This window comes from Bubalus bubalis, chromosome X, assembly GCF_019923935.1.
Source record: "Bubalus bubalis isolate 160015118507 breed Murrah chromosome X, NDDB_SH_1, whole genome shotgun sequence".
In the NCBI taxonomy this organism is placed as follows: domain Eukaryota; kingdom Metazoa; phylum Chordata; class Mammalia; order Artiodactyla; family Bovidae; genus Bubalus; species Bubalus bubalis.
The window spans coordinates 29,664,628-29,682,711 of NC_059181.1; the positions used below are offsets into that span (position 1 = coordinate 29,664,628).

The 18,084-nt window shown below is 41.2% G+C and overlaps 1 pseudogene; it reads right to left on the reverse strand.

Moving 5' to 3' along the window:
• Positions 1–587: 587 nt before the first annotated feature.
• Positions 588–2,089, reverse strand: LOC102395953 (annotated as a pseudogene).
• Between the last annotated feature and the right edge of the window lie 15,995 nt (positions 2,090–18,084).

The window sequence follows — 18,084 nt, forward strand, 5'->3', positions numbered from 1 at the left end:
AACTATGTGACCTTACCTAACTTGCTGATCCCTTTCTCTATTAATGCACATCTAGATTGCTTCCAGTTTTGGGGCAATGCTGCCATGACCATTTATTTTTTAGAGAATCATACTATATTTGTGAACTGCAAATAACAAAACAAAACAGAGGTCCAAGGAGGCTAAAGTCCAAGCTGTAATTTGCACACAAAGTGTATGGTGAAAGCAGTTACAAGTTACAATGTATAAAAACGTGACAAGTAATCCAGATATTTACAAAAAACAGAGCCTGTCCAAAGAACATCCAGTCTTATCCTGTAGGTTTCTGAGGAGCCTGTTCAATAAGATGAATTTGCCTCCTGCTGATAAGCAGCAGCTTGCCAACACCCACATATTTCTTACTGGGCAAGTCTACTTGGCAATATCCATAACCCGAGAGCTCCCTATTACATTCACTGGTCTGAAAACAACTCATAACCCAACTGTTTTTCCAAGTCCTGTACCAGTTTTTCAAGCTTTCTATCAAAGGAAAGTTGGAATGTATTGCTTCTTGTCATCAACAGGCATTTCAAAAAGAGGGTAATTAACCAAAATCAAGAGTTCTTTGGTCAAGTTAGTAATAGGCTTCCCTTTGTTCTAAATCCCTTCATAATACTTTTTTCCCCCAATTTTTCCAGTGTGGCCTGAATTTTACAAACCGCCTCTTTCCCCTCTTCCCTGGCCTGCCGGATGGAGTCCTGGCCCCCAGTTTCAACTGAATCCAGTTCCAGAAGTTCCTTGGTTAGCATCTCTTCCAGAAGCCAGTATGCTTTGTCTGTCTTTTTTCCTATGAACTCTTCTACTTCTTGCTCAAGATACTGGACCTTCTCCAGCACATGTATGGTTTTTTTTAATGCTTGGGGGAGTCCCTTCATCTGAAGATAAACACTCTTCAGCAAGATGAATACCCTGGTCTTGAGTGCTGGGATGTTTGTGAGTGGCATTACCATACAGATGAGGCTCAGCACTATACTGGACCTGGGAATCCAAAAGCTCCGAACTGTCATCGTTCACTGATCCCGAGGACTCGTACTGATGGACACCGCAAGGAAAGTTGTGCCGGCTCATTCCTTGATCTGCTTGGCTGTAGGCATAGGAGGAGTCCTTAGGCTGTGGGGGTGGCGGTGAAGGAGGTGGCTGAGGAGAGCCACTGCTAGGCCACGATGAAGTGCTTTCGTTCATGTAGAGACTCCCTGGTGGTGCCGAGGGCACAGCTGAAGGCCAGGGGTACCAGGTTCCCATTCCATAAGCACCTGGAGGCGCCCATGAGTCCTCCTGGGGTCGTATGGTTGGTCCTGGTTGTGGAACACTATGATCACCATCCCCATAAGTGTAATAGGGTACCCTCATTCCAGAATTCTGTGAAGCAGGATATCCTGGAACCTGCCCCCTAAGAGGGGGTGCTTCAGTCTGGCAGTCCTGCTGGGGGTACATCCAACCGGAGACTGGGGTTGGGCTGTTGCCAGATGAATGCTAAGTGCTTGGAACCTCTGTGGAGTAATTGGTCTGAGCATACCCAGGTGTGTAATAGGCCCCAGGGTATGAGGCAGTATTTGTCTCCGGGCCAGTGGGGTATGGTAGGTCATATTCCCCATTTGTATAAGAATTCAAACTCTGGCTTTGCATTTCTGGTCTTCCAGGGTATGTACTTGGGTAAGGAGCCCGAGGTCGGGCAGTAGAATTCCAATAGTTAGAATTTTAACTAGGATATGGTGGCTGCTCCTGGTGGCCTCTGCCAGCACGACCCAGCTCTGACCAGCAAAATTCCAACAGTTAGAATTGTAACTAGGATATGGTGGCTGCTCCTGGTGACCTCTGCCAGCACGACCCGGCTCTGACCAGGCGCCTCCAGACGCCTAGTAGGCATTGCCTCCTCCTCATTCCCCCGGCCAGGTGGTCTTCGCAGGGCCACCCCCGCGGCCCCGCTAGGAAATGGGAGGCTGGGGAGGCTCGGGGCCGGTGGTAGATGGGCGGAGGCGGGTGCACTGGCACATCTCCACCCCCAGGCCCGTAGTAGTGGCCATGACAGGCCTTCACTAGGGTTGTAGCCCGAGCGCCTCAAGGCTGACATGGGCTCTACTGCCCCCAGGCATTTCCTGCCCCGCCCCCTACGTCCCCCATGGTCGGCCTGCCATGACCATTCTTACATGGCTTTATATGTGCACATGTGAGTTTCACATGAGAGGCTGTATGTATTCGATGAAAGAGTGCAGGCTTCAAAGGCTATGCTGCTTCTGTTTAAATTTCCACGTTAACACTTACCAGTAGTGTAACCATAGGCAACTTAGATGTTGAATCCGTATTATTCAGGGCCCAGAATATCAAGGTGAGGATGTAATAGTTAATTGAATAGGTATTGAGGAGCCACTGGAGAGTTTGAGGAGGACGTGATGAGATCAGATTGACATTAGAATTTATTTGGAAATAGTGTAAACCATAAATTGACCTAGGAAGTTGAGAGGTTGGAAAGTCAGCCCATTCTATTAATACCAGCATTTCTGGATATGTTACCCAAGTTTTCAAACCATGAATTATTTCAAATCAGATGGAATTTTGAAGGAAACATTCTAAGTAAAATGAGAGTCTTTGTTTACCATTTATTTTCAACCTGGTAATGATCCTTTTTGTCCCCTTAACTTATCTTCCTCAATTTTCTTTTCTGGCTTCCCAATTTCTGGATCCCATAATGCATATTCATTCTCATTTAAGATTCTCTCTTTTATTTCTTCTCTCTCCAAAGTAAAAGCTGAAATCACTCACAGCAAGAGGATTATAATTGATCATTTCCCCAAATAAATCTTACTTTTGAAACTTCATTCTTTTATAGCTAAGTAACATTGGGTTGGCCAAAAAGTTCACTGGGGAACAGCTTATGGAAACCTGAATGAACTTTTTGGCCAACCCAATACATACAGATGGTAGTGAACAGTTAAGTAGTACAGAGAAGTTTACAATAAAAAGCAACCATCTCCAGGCCTTGCTTGTCATACCTTCAGGGGCATTTTCCAGGTGCAACCTCTTTAACCTTTTTTAGTTCTTTGGATGTTTATTTTAGTAAGTCTAAATAATATGCTTATGCATCTATTCTTGTTTTATCAACTTTAAATTATGTCTATTTACAACTTTCTATGAAAAAATGTAGATTTTATTCAATACTATAACCCTAACTCCCCATCTCTTACTTCTGTTTTTTATTAATTATGCAAACTGTACGATTTCCAATTGATTATTATTATTATAACTTTCAATAATATACATAAAACTCCACACACTCCATATATTCCCCATGTTATTATTATTGTTTTTATTGTTTGCTTTTGCAGTTTTAAATAATGCACCTTAAACTCTGTCATGCCCTATCAAGTTTTAACTGTCATCCTTCTACTTTCTACATTATGAGATTATAATATATCCCCCCCTTTTTTCTGTTTCTTCCTTCCACTTCTCACCTATCATCAGCTTTTCCTTTATTTTACATTGTCAAGGCTGCTAAAGCTTTCATTCCAATTTGTAGTCCTATTTAAGTATTTCATGCTTCATGTAAAGATTGTAAAAGGTAAATAGCAAAAACTTTTTCATGGCAATGAAAATGTTATTAACTCTTCCATCAACTAATATTTATTTTTCCATGGACTGAATGCCATCAGTCTTGGATCCCTCTAAGAGAAGTGTTCTAGGAGCAAGGTAAACTCTAGTCTCATTTCTTAGAGTTCATCAGTTGCTTCAAAACATATAATAACATTTTTAAGTTTCCTATTAGCTTGACTAAAATTTAAAAACCTAGTGGAGGATCCTAGAGCCTATTACACAGAGTGAAGTAAGTCAGAAAGAGAGAAACAAGTATCATATATTAATGCATATATGTGGAATCTAGAAAGACGGTACTGATGAAGCTATTTGCAGGGCAGGAAAGAGACAGGCATAACAGACTTGTGCAAACAGTGGGGGAAGGAGCATTCAGTTCAGTTCAGTCCCTCAGTCATGTCCGACTCTTTGTGACCCCATGGACTGCAGCACGCCAGGCCTCCCTGTCCATCGCCAACTCCCGGAGTTTACACAAACTCATGTCCATTGAGTCGGTGATACCATCCAACCATCTCGTCCTCTGTTGTCCCCTTCTCCTCCCTCCTTCAATCTTTCCCAGCATCAGGGTCTTCGCATCAGGTGGCATGAGTCAGTTCTTCGCATCAGGTGGCAAAAGTATTGGAGTTTCAGCTTTAGCATTAGTCCTTCCAATGAATATTCAGGACTGATCTCCTTTAGGATGGACTGGTTTGATCTCCTTGCAGTACAAGGGACTCCCAAGAGTCTTCTCTAACACCACAGTTGGAGAAGCATCAATTCTTTGGCACTCAGCTTTCTTTATGGTTCAACTCTCACATCCATACATGACTACAGGAAAAACCATAGCTTTGACTAGACGGACCTTTGTTGGCAAAGTAATGTCTCTGCTTTTTAATATGCTGTCTTGGTTGGTCATCACTTTTCTTCCAAGGAGCAAATGTCTTTTAATTTCATGGCTGCAGTCATCATCTGCAGTGATTTTAGAGCCCCCCAAAATAAAGTCTATCACTGTTCCCCATCTATTTGCTATGAAGTGATGGGACCAGGTGCCATGATCTTAGTTTTCTGAATGTTGAGTTTTAAGACAACTTTTTCACTCTCCTCTTTCACTTTCATTAAGAGGCTCTTTAGTTCTTCTACACTTTGTGCCTTAAGGGTGGTGTCATCTGCATATCTGAGGTTATTGATATTTCTCCCAGCAATCTTGATTCCAGCTTATGCTTCATCCAGCCTGGCATTTTGCATGATGTACTCGGCATATAAGTTAAATAAGCAGGGTGACAATATACAGCCTTGACATACTCCTTTCCTGATTTGGAACCAGTCTGTTGTTCCATGTCCAGTTCTAACTGTTGCTTCTTGACCTGCATACAGATTTCTCAAGAGGCAGGTGAGGTGGTCTGGTATTCCCATCTCTTGAAGAATTTTCCACAATTTGTTGTGATCCACACAGTCAAAGGCTTTGGCATAGTCAATAAAGCAGAAGTAGATGCTTTTCTGGAACTCTCTTGCTTTTTCTAGGATCCAACGGATGTTGGCAATTTGATCTCTGGTTCCTCTGCCTTTTCTAAATCCACCTTATACATCTGGAAGTTCTTGGTTCACATAATGTTGAAGCCTGCCTTGGAGAATTTTGAGCATTGCTTTGCTAGCGTATGAGATGAGTGCAATTGTGCAGTAGTTTGAACATTCTTTGGCATTGCCCTTTTGGGGGGATTGGAATGAAAACTGACCTTTTCCAGTCCTGTGGCCACTGCTAAGTTTTCCAAGTGTGCTGGCATATTGAATGCAGTGCTTTCACAGTATCATCTTTTAGGATTTGAAATAGCTCAACTGGAATTCCGTCACCTCCACTTGCTTTGTTTGTAGTGATACTTCCTAAAGCCCACTTGACTTTGCATTCCAGGATGTCTGGCTCTAGGTGTGTGATCACACCATCGTGATTATCTGGGTCATGAAGATCTTTTTTGTATAGTTGTTCTGTGTATTCTTGCCACCTTTTCTTAATGCCTTCTGCTTCTGTTAGGTCCATACCATTTCTGTCCTTTATTGAGCCCATCTTTGCATGAAATGTTCCCTGGTATCTCTAATTTTCTTGAAGAGATCTCTGGTCTTTCCCATTCTATTGTTTTCCTCTATTTCTTAGCATTGATCGCTGAGGAAGGCTTTCTTATCTCTCCTTGCTATTCTTTGGAACTCTGCATTCAAATGGGTCTGTCTTTACTTTTCTCCTTTGCCTTTTGCTTCTCTTCTATTCACAGCTATTTGGAAGGAGGGGGAGGGATGAATTGAGAGAGTAGTATGGAAACATATGCATTACTGTATGTGAAATAGATAGCCAGTGGGGAGTTGCTGTATAACACAGAGAGCTCAACCTCCTGCTCTGTGACAACCTAGAGGGGTGAGGAGGTATGGAGGGAGCTTCAAGAAGGAGGGGACATATGTATACCTATGGGTGATTCATGTTGATGTGTGGAAGAAACTAGCACAGTATTGTAAAGCAGTTATATTCCATTTAATTTAAGTTCATTTAAAAAATAACCTAATAATGTCAAGAATGTGGAGCAACTAGAATTTTCAGATACTGCTGGCCAGAGTGTTCGTTGGTATAGGTACTTGAGAAAATAGTTTAGCATCGTCTATTAAAACTGAACATATGTGCACTCTGTGATCCAACTCCTCCACTCTCACATATATGCTCCAGAGAAGACTAAGTATAAGACTATCCATCACAGCACTATTTATAATAACCAAATCTGGAAGTGTCTGAGCTTCCCTGGTAGCTCAGACAGTAAAGAATCTGCCTGTAATGCAGGAGACCGGAGTTCGATCCCTGGGTCAGGAAGACCCCCTGGAGGAGGAAGTGGCAACCCACTCCAGTATTCTTGCCTGGAGAATCCCATTGACAGAGGAACCTGGCAGGCTACAGTCCATGGGGTTGCAAAGAGCCAGACACGACTGAGTGACTAAGCATGCAGGCTGGGGTAGGGCAGGTGTTGTCATTTATAATACCCAAATCTAGAGGTAATCCAAATATCTATCATCAGTGGAATGAATTAATACATTGTAATGCATTCATAAAATAAAATACTATACAACAATGAGAATTGTTGCTGTTTGCAACACATAAATAATGTTGAATAAGAGAAGACAGATATAAAAGAGTAATATACTCTATGACTCGTTTATAAGACAGGAAGAAATATTCTATAGAGTGTTAGAAGTCAGCATTGTGCTTGCCCTCAGGGATTCAGGTAGTAACTAGGATTGTTGTTGTTTAGTCACTCAGTTGTGTCCGACTCTTTGCAACCCTGTGGACTGTAGCCCACCAGGCTCCTCTGTCTATGGGATTTCCCAGGCAAGAATACTGGAGTGAGTTGCAATTTTGTACTCCTTAAAATGGTTCTTTTAGTGGTCAAATATAAGTGGCTTATTTTCTATTGGGTTCAAAAATAATTTTAAAGATATCTTTTTATTTGTCTACACCAAGTCTTAGTTGTGGCATGTGGAATCTAGCTCCCTGACCAGGAATTGAACCAGGGCCCCCTGCATTGGGAGCACAGAGCCATAGCCACTGAAGCACCAGGGAAGTTCTCCCAAATAGTTTTTAATTAAATTACATCTTTTATCCTCTTCTTTGTAACTTTCTTTGTAAAGTTTGTACCCACTTCCTACTTTGCCTCTCTTTTGTGGTCACTTTAGTTTTCCATAACCCATTGGACTATGAGTCAGCATCAAGCTAGCAGTTTGTCAAAGTAACAGCTGTAAGTATTTCAACTTTCCCATCCCATGACACATTTGATCATTTTCTTTCTTTTTCATGGCAGTTGATAAGGCCAGTCAACAGAGTATATCTCTTCTTGTAATTTGTTTTTTACTTAGAATCCTAATTAGCATAAAGGCAGTTAAAAAGTCATTTCTATGCGGAATACTTACTACCAAGGTTGAGAGACACTATGTTTAACATTTAATTGGTTTATAGTGCTGTGAGGCTAGTCTTCAAGGTCATAAAAATCTTACTTATGAACATACCGATAAAAACGCTAACAGCTGTTTTAAAAAAATCAAAGTTGCATTTTCTTCTTGAGCAATGAGGAGTTGTTACTTGCACAAAATACCAAGTGTAACATATTTTTAAGTGTTCTTTTGATTAGCAGAAGTAAACTTGACCCTGTCCCCAAGAACAAATGAGTTGCCTGCAAAAGTGACTTCTTTTTATTCTCCTAACATCACCCCATGCATGAACCAATTTGCCAGTCATTCAGATTATATTGGGAGAAGGCAATGGCACCCCACTCCAGTACTCTTGCCTGGAAAATCCCATGGACGGAGGAGCCTGTCAGGCTGCAGTCCATGGGGTCGCTAAGAGTCGGACATGACTAAGCGACTTCACTTTTACTTTTCACTTTCCTGCATTGGAGAATAAAATGGCAACCCACTCCAGTGTTCTTGCCTGGAGAATCCCAGGGACGGAGGAGCCTGGTGGGCTGCCATCTATGGGGTCACACAGAGTCGGACACGACTGAAGTGACTTAGCAGCAGCAGCAGCAGCAGATTATATCGACAAGATGTTAAGACTGGCTTGTGAATCTGCTACAGCCTCACAGCCTCCTCTCGTACAACAACTTGTTGGCTCGGTGCTCCATTGCCAATCAAGTACCTAACCCTGTATTGTCTCCTAACTTTCTCCCTTTCCCTAACCTCCTATCCACCACAACTCATTTTTTTTTTTTTTTACAGAAGCCAGAGTGACCATATAAACATGTAAAATGCAATGTTCTACTCTCTCTTTAAACTCTATAAAAGGCTTTCTACTGCCTTTAGAATAAAATTCAAACACTCTACATGATCCACCCTCTAGCTCATCAGCTTCTTATTCCTATCTTAGCACTGGCCATTCTTTCTGTCTACAGTGCTCGGCCCACAGATTTTCCCATGGCCATATCAGTGTCAATTCAACTCAGTGGTTACAGATTGCAAGAGGCTTTCAAAGGAGATGCTTCACTCCCATGGCCAGGGTGTCCACAGATTGTAACTCAGTTTTATTTTGCCTGAAATTATTAATCACGTGTTTCTGGACTTGATGTTTGCTGTCATCATTCTCACCCAATGCTAGATTATAAATTCTATTAAAGTAGGTATTTTTTTTTTTCATCTTGAATTCTGCCTGTTTATTTTAAATAAAATAGTTCTGGTATGAATGAGGAAATACAACTAGTTTGATAAATGCTCTTCCGCCTACAACGTGGGAGACCTGAGTTCAATCCCTGGGTTGAGAAGATCCCCTGGAGAAGGGAATGGCTACCCACTCCAGTATTCTGGCCTGGAGAATTCCATGGACTGTATAGTCCATGGGGTCGCAAAGAGTTGGACACGACTGAGCGACTTTCACTTCACGTCTCTTCTTCACTCTGGATATAGTTCCTCACTCAAAATTATCACTAATTTATTATCAATGCTTCACGTTTCCTTAAAAAGGTAGTCATATACACAATCATACCTTTTACTATATGTCCATTGTATTTATTATTTATGGATTAGTAACAGAGTGCCCTCAAAACTTATGGTTTAAAATAGCATTTTAATAGTTATCTCAGTTTCTGTGGATCAGAAAACTAGGAATGGCTTAGCTAGGTCCTCTGGCTCAGGGTCTCTCAGGCTGCAACCAGCCAAGGTATTGGCCAGGGCAGCCGTCTTCTCAAGGCTCCTCCAAAGTGTAAGTGTGTGCTTCCAGGCTTCCTCTGGCTATTGGAAGGATTCACCTTCTCATAGGCAGTCAGACTGAAAGCCATATCAGACTGCCTATTTATTAGTATTTATTTATTTATTGGAGTAAAATTGCTTTATAATGTTGTGTTAGTTTCTGCTGTGCAACAAAGTGAATCATAGGGGTGTGTGTGTGTGTGTGTGTGTGTGTATATATATATATCCCATATGTTTACGCTATGAATATACATATGTCCCTTCCCTCTTGAGCCTCCTTCCCTCCCCCCATCCCACCCCTCTAGGTCATCGCAGAGCACTGAGCTGAGCTCCCTGTGCTCTACAGAAGCTTCCCACTAGCTGTCTAGTTTATTCATTGTAGTGTGTATATATCAATGCTCCTCTCTCAATTCATCCCACTCTCTCCTTCCCCCTCAACTGTGTCCATAAATCCATTTTCTACATTTGTGTCTCTACTTCCAGCCCTGCAAATAGGTTCCTCAGTACCATTTTTCTGGATTCCAGACAGACTGCCTGTTGGTGGAGGCTTAGTTCCTTGTCATCTGGGCCTTTCCATGCAACAGCTCATCACGTGGCAGTTTGCTTCAGCAGAGTGAGAAGATAAGAGAGAAGACAGGTTGAGCAACATAGACAGTAGGTCATCTGGTAGCCAAATCTTGGAAATGACATGTCATCACTTTTGCTCTATTCTGTTTGTTACAAGTGAGTCACTAGGTCCAGCCCAAATTGAGGGGAAGGAGATTTCTCTTGAATCCGAGGAGGCAAGGATCACTGGAAGCCATTTTAGCAGCTGCCTACCACAGCTCCATACCTCCATGTCTCCATACCTCCATGTTTGTGTACATTTTTGTCCCATTCCTTTTACTCTGTCTTATTTTCCTGGAATTTTCTCTTGGGAGCCAAAGCACTGGTCATCATGCTCACTTTGTGTCACTTGTCTGAGTTTATTCTTTCCAACTTAGAAATTTTGAGGGAAAAGTGTTTAAGATATATAGGAAGTTGGGAAAAATACCCCAGTCACAAAACTTCAATAAAATATTGATATCAGAACAATGTGTACCAAGAGCTGGTTGTCATTAAAAGGCAAATATTATTTCATTCTTTCAAGAAGTATTTTTTGAGTGACTGTGTGCTAGGCACTGTTCTAGATGTTAAGACACATCAGTGTAGGAAACAAACAAACAGAAAAGCTTGCTTTCAAGAACCTTTATAAAATGATGTATTGGGTTGGCCAACAAGTTCATTTGGGGTTTTCTGTACCAGCTTCTGGTTAAAGCCAAACGAACTTCCTGGCCAACCCAAATAGAATGATGATAGTAACAAGACATGGTAAGTGTTAGGGTGAAAGAAAGGGGATCTAATGTGCTAGGTTGAGAGGAGGGTGACATGTTAGCTACCCTAGACCACCCTTCTTCCAATACAGTAAATTATATCCCTTCCATTTTTCTCCTGAGCACATATCACTCTATTCTCATTGAGAAGATGCTCTTTGAACAAAGACCTGAAGGATGACCTGCACATATCCCAGGAAGATTATCCAGGCAGGTGAAAGAGCAGGTACAAAGGAGAGACCAGGACTGGTGTGTTAAAGGACATAAAAAAGTTTAATGTATCTGAAATGAGTGAAAAGGGGAAAATGGATAAAGAGATAAGATTGGAAAGAAGGGCCAGATCCTTCAAGGCCTTGCAGAACATTGTCAGAACTTCTATCTGTTTTTCCCTCTGAGTGATGTGGGGAGACCTTTGGAGGATATTGAACACAAAAGTGAATATGATCTATCATATTTTAACAGGGTTGTGTTGACTGCCATGTAGAGAATAGACCAACGGGGACTTGAAAGAAGAAGACAGACCATTTAAGCCAGATAAGAGATGCTGGGGACTCAGACTGGAGCAGTAACAGTGGGAGTGAAGAAGTGATGAGATCTTGGGTTTATTTTGAAAGCAAAGTTAACATTCATTAGAAGATTGGAATTAAATGGTATACGTTGGAGAAAGGGAAGTCAAGTATGACTCCCAAGAACCTGGCCTGAACCAACAAAGTTGCCATAAACTGAGATGGAGCCAGTCAGTCCATGGAAGGAGCATGTTTAGGGGAAGATCATTTAGGGGCTCCATTTTAGACATGTTAACTCTGAAAAGCCTACTAGCCATCTGAATGGAAATGCTGAACAGCAATAGTCTGAAATTCTGGACTTTTTGGACTCCAGAAGTCTGAACTTCTGGAAAAGAAGTTCAGTCTAGGAATATAGATTTGCAAGGAGTTAGCATACAGAAGATAAAGCAATAAGACTAGATGAAGGTACACAGAAAATACAAGAGGTGAAAATAAAAGCATCAGAGTGAAAAGCACAAGTTTTCAATCAGCTCTGTGCTCAAACTATGTCCAGTGACTAGGAGCATGGGAGCCCTTTCCTGCCGAATGGATAGCTGGGCTGCTCCTAGGAGGAGGGTCCTGCTTGTTGAGATTTCTTTTCACCAGCATCAAGATGACTTAAATCAGAACTCCTTGCCTTCAACTAGGGAAGCCTCAAGGTAAGCTCTGCTTCACAATTGGATTTCAAGAAAGCCTACTCTTTCCTTTCCCCAGCATGGGCCATCTGCTTCCTCTGTATAGGTTCTCAGGCCTTAGTGTACATAATAATCCCCAGGAAAGCTTGGACTTGCTTACCTCCAGAGAGTTTCATTCTGTAGGTGAAGCTAGAAATCTTCATTCTTAGCAAGTGCTGAAATTAATGAGCGTGCTCCATGTTGAGAAAGCTAAATCAGCATAAAAAATACTAAACATTCTGTTACTCTAGAAAGCTTAAATATTCATAGAAGCTATTGACCTTAGCTTTCTGGTGATTCTGTGGTTACTTCCTAAAAGCTGTCATAGATCTTTAAGCTTCAAACTGTACAGAACCAGTTAAGAAGCTGCTTGAAAATCCACATAGAAAACTTAAATACTCTGACTCTATGATTTTTTAATCTTTTTTTTTTTTTTTTTTTTTTTTTTTTTTATTTTTTTTTTTTTTTTTAATCTTTTGAAAAAATATCCACTATTATTTTCAGGGAGTCTTGGAGCGTGTAGTTCCTGTCTAAAGACTGTTGTGGTAGAGACATCTCTGTTCTTCCATATCTAAATTTCCTCTCCTTCAAATATAGGGGAATATTCCACCTTGGGTTTTGACCAATTAGTTTTGGCCAGTGAATTGTGAGCAGGCATATTAGTTGTCACTTTCAGACCAAAGTATTTCACAGCCAGTGTTTGACTTTCTAGGATTTTCTTCCTCACCACAGCAGTTGTAGAGAAGGTCTCATGTTGAATTGATGGAGCTGGAAGATCAAAACAGCCTGCATCTCTGCTCATCTCATGGCATTGTTTACCATGGAGAGTCTCCGGATCCTCATCAGATTTTGTGACTGAAAATAAATTTTGTGTTAAGCCACTGAGATTTATCTTTATTTGTTTGTTACCATGGCCTAAGCTTATCCTATCCTGACTCATCACCTGCCAGTATATCATAGGGTCTCTATAAAAGTATAGAACTGGAAGAGATTTGATTACTGCAAGTTTCTAACTCTGATTTTCAGACTTCTTACCCCATATTGAAGTGCCTTCTTGCTATAGAAACAGGTAACTCAACTCGCAGGCAACAACTCATGATCTCGCTCAAGTCTGCAATTTCAAATTATTCTCTAAATATAAAGGGAAACTTGGCTTCATGCATGTTCCAAATAATTCTACTTTATGTATATTACAAAATACAAACAGAGTGCATCACATTTTTCAGACACTACTTTCTTTAGGAGTTCTTTCCTGACATTTTCTCCTCCTCCACCCCTCAGTAAGCCCATCCACCTCCTCACCTTCTTTCCTACTTTCCGTTTTGCACAGACTGGACTGTAAAACATCTTCCTTTGCTGCTCCCATATCATTTCAGTTCAGTTCAGTCACTCAGTCATGTCCGACTGTTCGTGACCCCATGGACTGCAGCATGCCAGGCTTTCCTGTCCTTCACCAACTCCTGGAGCTTGCTCAAACTCATGTCCATAGAGTCAATGAGGCCATCCAACCATCTCATCCTCTGTCGTCCCCTTCTCCTCCTGCCTTCAATCTTTCCCAGCATCAGGGACTTTTCCAGTGAGTCAGTTCTTCACATCAGGTGGCCAATGTATTGGAGTTTCAGCTTCAGCATTGGTCCTTCCAATGAATATTCAGGACTGATTTCCTTTAGGATGGATTGTTTTGATATCCTTGCAGTCCAAGGGGCTCTCAAGAGTCTTCTATAACACCACAGTTCAAAAGCATCAATTTTTCAGCGCTCAGCTTTCTTTATGGTCCAACTCTCACATCCATACAAGACTACTGGGAAAACCATAGCTTTGCCTAGACAGATCTTTGTCAGCAAAGTAATGTCTCTGCTTTTTAATATGCTGTCTAGGCTGGTGATAGCTTTTCTTCCAAGGAGCAAGCATTTTTTTAATATCATGGTTGAAGTCACCATCTGCAGTGATTTTGAAGCCCAAGAAAATAAAGTCTATCACCATTTCCATTGTTTCCCCATCTATTTGCCATGAAGTGATGGGACTGGATGCCAGGATCTTTGTTTTCTGAATGTTAAGTTTTAAGCCAGCTTTTTCACTCTCCTCTTTCACTCTCCTCTTTCACTTTCATCAAGAGGCTCTTTAGTTCTTCTTCTCTTTCTGCCATAAGGATGGTGTCATCTAAATATCTGAGGTTATTGATGCTTCTCCTGGCAATCTTGATTCCAGCTTGTGCTTCATCCAGCCTGGCATTTTGCCTGATGTACTCTGCATGTAAGTTAAATAAGCAGGGTGACAATATACAGCCTTGACATACTCCTTTCCTGATTTGGAACCAGTCTGTTGTTCCATGTCCAGTTCTAACTGTCACTTCCTGACCTGCATACAGATTTCTCAAGAGGCAGGTGAGGTGGTCTGGTAGTCCCATCTCTTGAAGAATTTTCCACAATTTGTTGTGATCCACACAGTTAAAGGCTTTGGTGTAGTCAGTAAAGCAGAAGTAGATGCTTTTCTGGAACTCTTCCTTTTTCTCAGATCCAACGGATGTTGGCAATTTGATCTCTGGTTCCTCTGCCTTTTCTAAATCCACCTTATACATCTGGAAGTTCTTGGCTCACATAATGTTGAAGCCTGCCTTGGAGAATTTTTAGCATTGCTTTGCTAGTGTATGAGATGAGTGCAATTGTGCAGTAGTTTGAACATTCTTTGGCATTGCCCTTTTGGGGGGATTGGAATGAAAACTGACCTTTTCCAGTCCTGTGGCCACTGCTGAGTTTTCCAAATCTGCTGGCATATTGAGTGCAGTGCTTTAACAGCATCATTTTTAGGATTTGAAATAGCTCAGCTGGAATTGCATCAGCTTCACTGGTTTTGTTCATAGTGATACTTCCTAAGACCCACTTGACTTCACACTCCAGGATGTCTGGCTCAAGGTGAGTGATCACACCATTGAGGTTATCTGGGTCATTAAGATCTTTTTGTAGAGTTCTTTGTATCCTGCCACATCTTCTTAATATCTTCTGCTTCTGTTAGGTCCATACCATTTCTGTCCTTTATTGAGCCCATCTTTGCATGAAATGTTCCCTTGGTATCTCTAATTTTCTTGAAGAGATCTCTAGTCTTTCCCATTCTATTGTTTTCCTCTATTTCTTTGCATTGATCATTAAGGAAGGCTTTCTTATCTCTCCTTGCTGTTCTTTGGAACTCTGCATTCAGATGGGTATATCTTTCCTTTTCTCCTTTACACAGCCTCTGTGACTTAAGGCTCAAATCTAATATGTAGACAGCAAGTTTTAATACCCCATGGTGAGAGGTATGCATAACTCATGTCTCATTTGTGCCTGTTACCTTGCACACTAAAGGCACTCAATGAATATTGTTGAACTGAACCTAACTGCTTGAATCACGTGTATAAAGGATGTATGCAGCTCCCCAAATGGCATCTGTTTCTAACTCATACCCTAGATTGCATGATTAAATTTTTTACGTTGAGATATAGTTGTTTTACAATATTGTGTTAGTTTCTGCTGTACATTGAAGTGATAAGCCATAAGTATACATATATCCTTTCCCTCTTCCTATCCCACCCCTCTAGGTTATCACACAGCACTAACCTCAGCTCCTTGTTCTATACAGAAGCTTCCCACCAGCGATCTGTCTTACCTATGGTAAGGTATATATGTCAATCCCAATGTCCAACTCATACCCTTGAGAAAAGAGATAACTTCTCTGGATTCTCAGGGGCAGCTCTCATTCCAGACCTCAGATAAAGCCCCAAGTTTCCCTGGTGATATTCACAAGATACCCTTGTTCTTAAAAGGAATATTAGCAGTTGTTAAAGACAATTGATCCTGGTTGATTGCTCCAGAGCAATGTGTCAAAATATTCATAAAAGTATAGAGAATGCAGTCACATTTTAGAGCAGTCACCATATGCAATAAATACAGTCTGATTGCTAATTCAGGAAATTTCTATTATCCATCTTCTGAAAATGAATTGGAAATCAAGTTTTATAGGCATCCTAATTTTATTTGATTAGTATAAGAAGCAAAAGCACGAGTTAATGGTGTATTGCCATTCCCATGTACTAGAAAGATGTGTTAATGAAATATAATTGTCATGTATTCCATACATTAATATGAACCATATGTGAAAATTTGATGTGCTTGTCTGCTCTATAAAACATCTTAAACAGGCCTTTATGGATATTTTACAGCCAATTCAGAGATCTCAACCATGGCCAAGAAGGATAACTTGATTTTGGCATCACCATCTTCCTTTCTGCAAAGTGAGTATTATTGCAGTTTGAGAGCAGAGAACATTTTTTTTTCTAAACTGTGTTTTATAGGACACTACTGATCTTTGAGATGTTAATAGGACCCTGTGAACAAAAATTTTGGAAATGCTAGGTAATTAGGTTTCCTCTTTGCAAGACTTCTGCGAGTCTTTACCATGTATTATGTACAGGGCTGATTTATGCACTGCTTCCCTGGTGGCTGAGATGGTAAAGAATCTGCCTGCAATGCAGAAAACCAGGGTTAATTCACGGGTCGGGAAGATCCCCTGGAGAAGGCAGTGGCAACCCACTCCAGTATTTTTGTCCGGAGAATCCCTGGACAGAGGAGCCACGAGGTCGCAAAGAACTGGACATGACTGAAGATTTATCCACTAGGCACTATAGGCACAGTGCCTAAGATCCACAATACTTTTAGGAGTACACAAAAATCTTTTTATGTCTTTTCAAATAAGAAGAAAAATGAAAAGATAATAATGAATCCAGCCTGGATTACTTTACAATGAAGTGAAGTAAAGTGAAGTGAAAGTCGCTCAGTTGTGTCCAACTCTCTGCGACCCCATGGACTATACAGGGGGACTATAATTCTCCAGGCCAGAATACTGGAGTGGGTAGCTTTTCCCTTCCCCAGGGGATCTTCCCAACCCAGGGATCAAACTCAGGTCTCCCACATTGCAGGCCGATTCTTTACCAGCTGAGCCACAAGGGAAGCCCACAGTCATAAGCAATATTTTAGTAATTTTCTATGGACAAAGTAGCCCACAAAGGCAAAAGTGTCTAGAGTCCACAAATATCATACTGTAGCCCTGGTTAAGATTCTCTAAAAGATGTGATGTGCAGGATTTTCCAACAGTTACTCGTGCATGAGTATCTATTTGTAGAGTTTCTCAGAGGACAAGGGTTAAGAACACGTAGAAATACTTATGTACTGAAATGAACACTGGAACAAAAGTTATAAGAATTAATTTTAGCGATATCTGCTACTAAGTAACCATGCTACTTTGAGTAAGCCATGAAACATCTCTGGGTCCTAGACTTTTTTAATATCTACCTACTTATCTACCTATCTATCTATCTGTCTGTCCATCTGCACTGGGTCTTAGTTGCAGCATGTGGGATCTAGTTCCTTGACCAGGGATTGAACCTGGGTCCCTTTCTTTGGTTTCATGGAATTTTAGCCACTGCCCACCAGGGACGTTCATCCTAGACTGTTAAGAGACAAAGTGATGGCATTCAACTGGATGTGTCAACTATGCCTTCCAGCTCAGAAGGAATATGATTTTATATTATTTGTATCCTCATATGGTTTGCTGATTTTTTAAAAGCTTACACACATAGGTTAGAACCCACAACTTTCAAAGAAAAGAGTACTATTCTGGATTGAAAGTTAGAAATAAAAGCTTTAGCCCTACTTTTGGCCTTAAATCACTTCTACCAATAACAAAATCCTTCAAAGGTTTGTCTCTCAAACAAGAAAAAGAATAAGAAATTTGAGAATGTTTCTATCTTTAATATGTTTTCTCCTCAGGTACATGGCAATTAAATTGAGAATCTTCTCTTCTTGTGATGGGGCCTGTGGTGGGGAGGTTGACCAAAAGAGAAAAGGCAAATTCGTCTTCTGTTTCAAGTTTGTGTGACTCCTTGGCTGGTTGTACTACCAACTTATCATTTTTTTTTTTCAATTTTATTTATTTTTGGCTGTGCTGGGTCTTTGCTGCTGCAAGAGTTTTTCTCCAGTTGTGGTGAGTGGGGGCTACTTTAGTTGCAGTGCACAGGCTTCTCATTTCAGAGCTTCTAGGCCTGCGGGCTTCAGTAGTTGCAGCCCATGGACTCTAGAGCAGCAGTTGTGGTGCATGGGCTTAGTTGCCCTGCAGCATGTGACATCTTCCCCACCCAGGGACTGAACCCGTGTCTCCTGCCTTGGTAGGCAGATTCTTTACCACTGAGCCACCAGG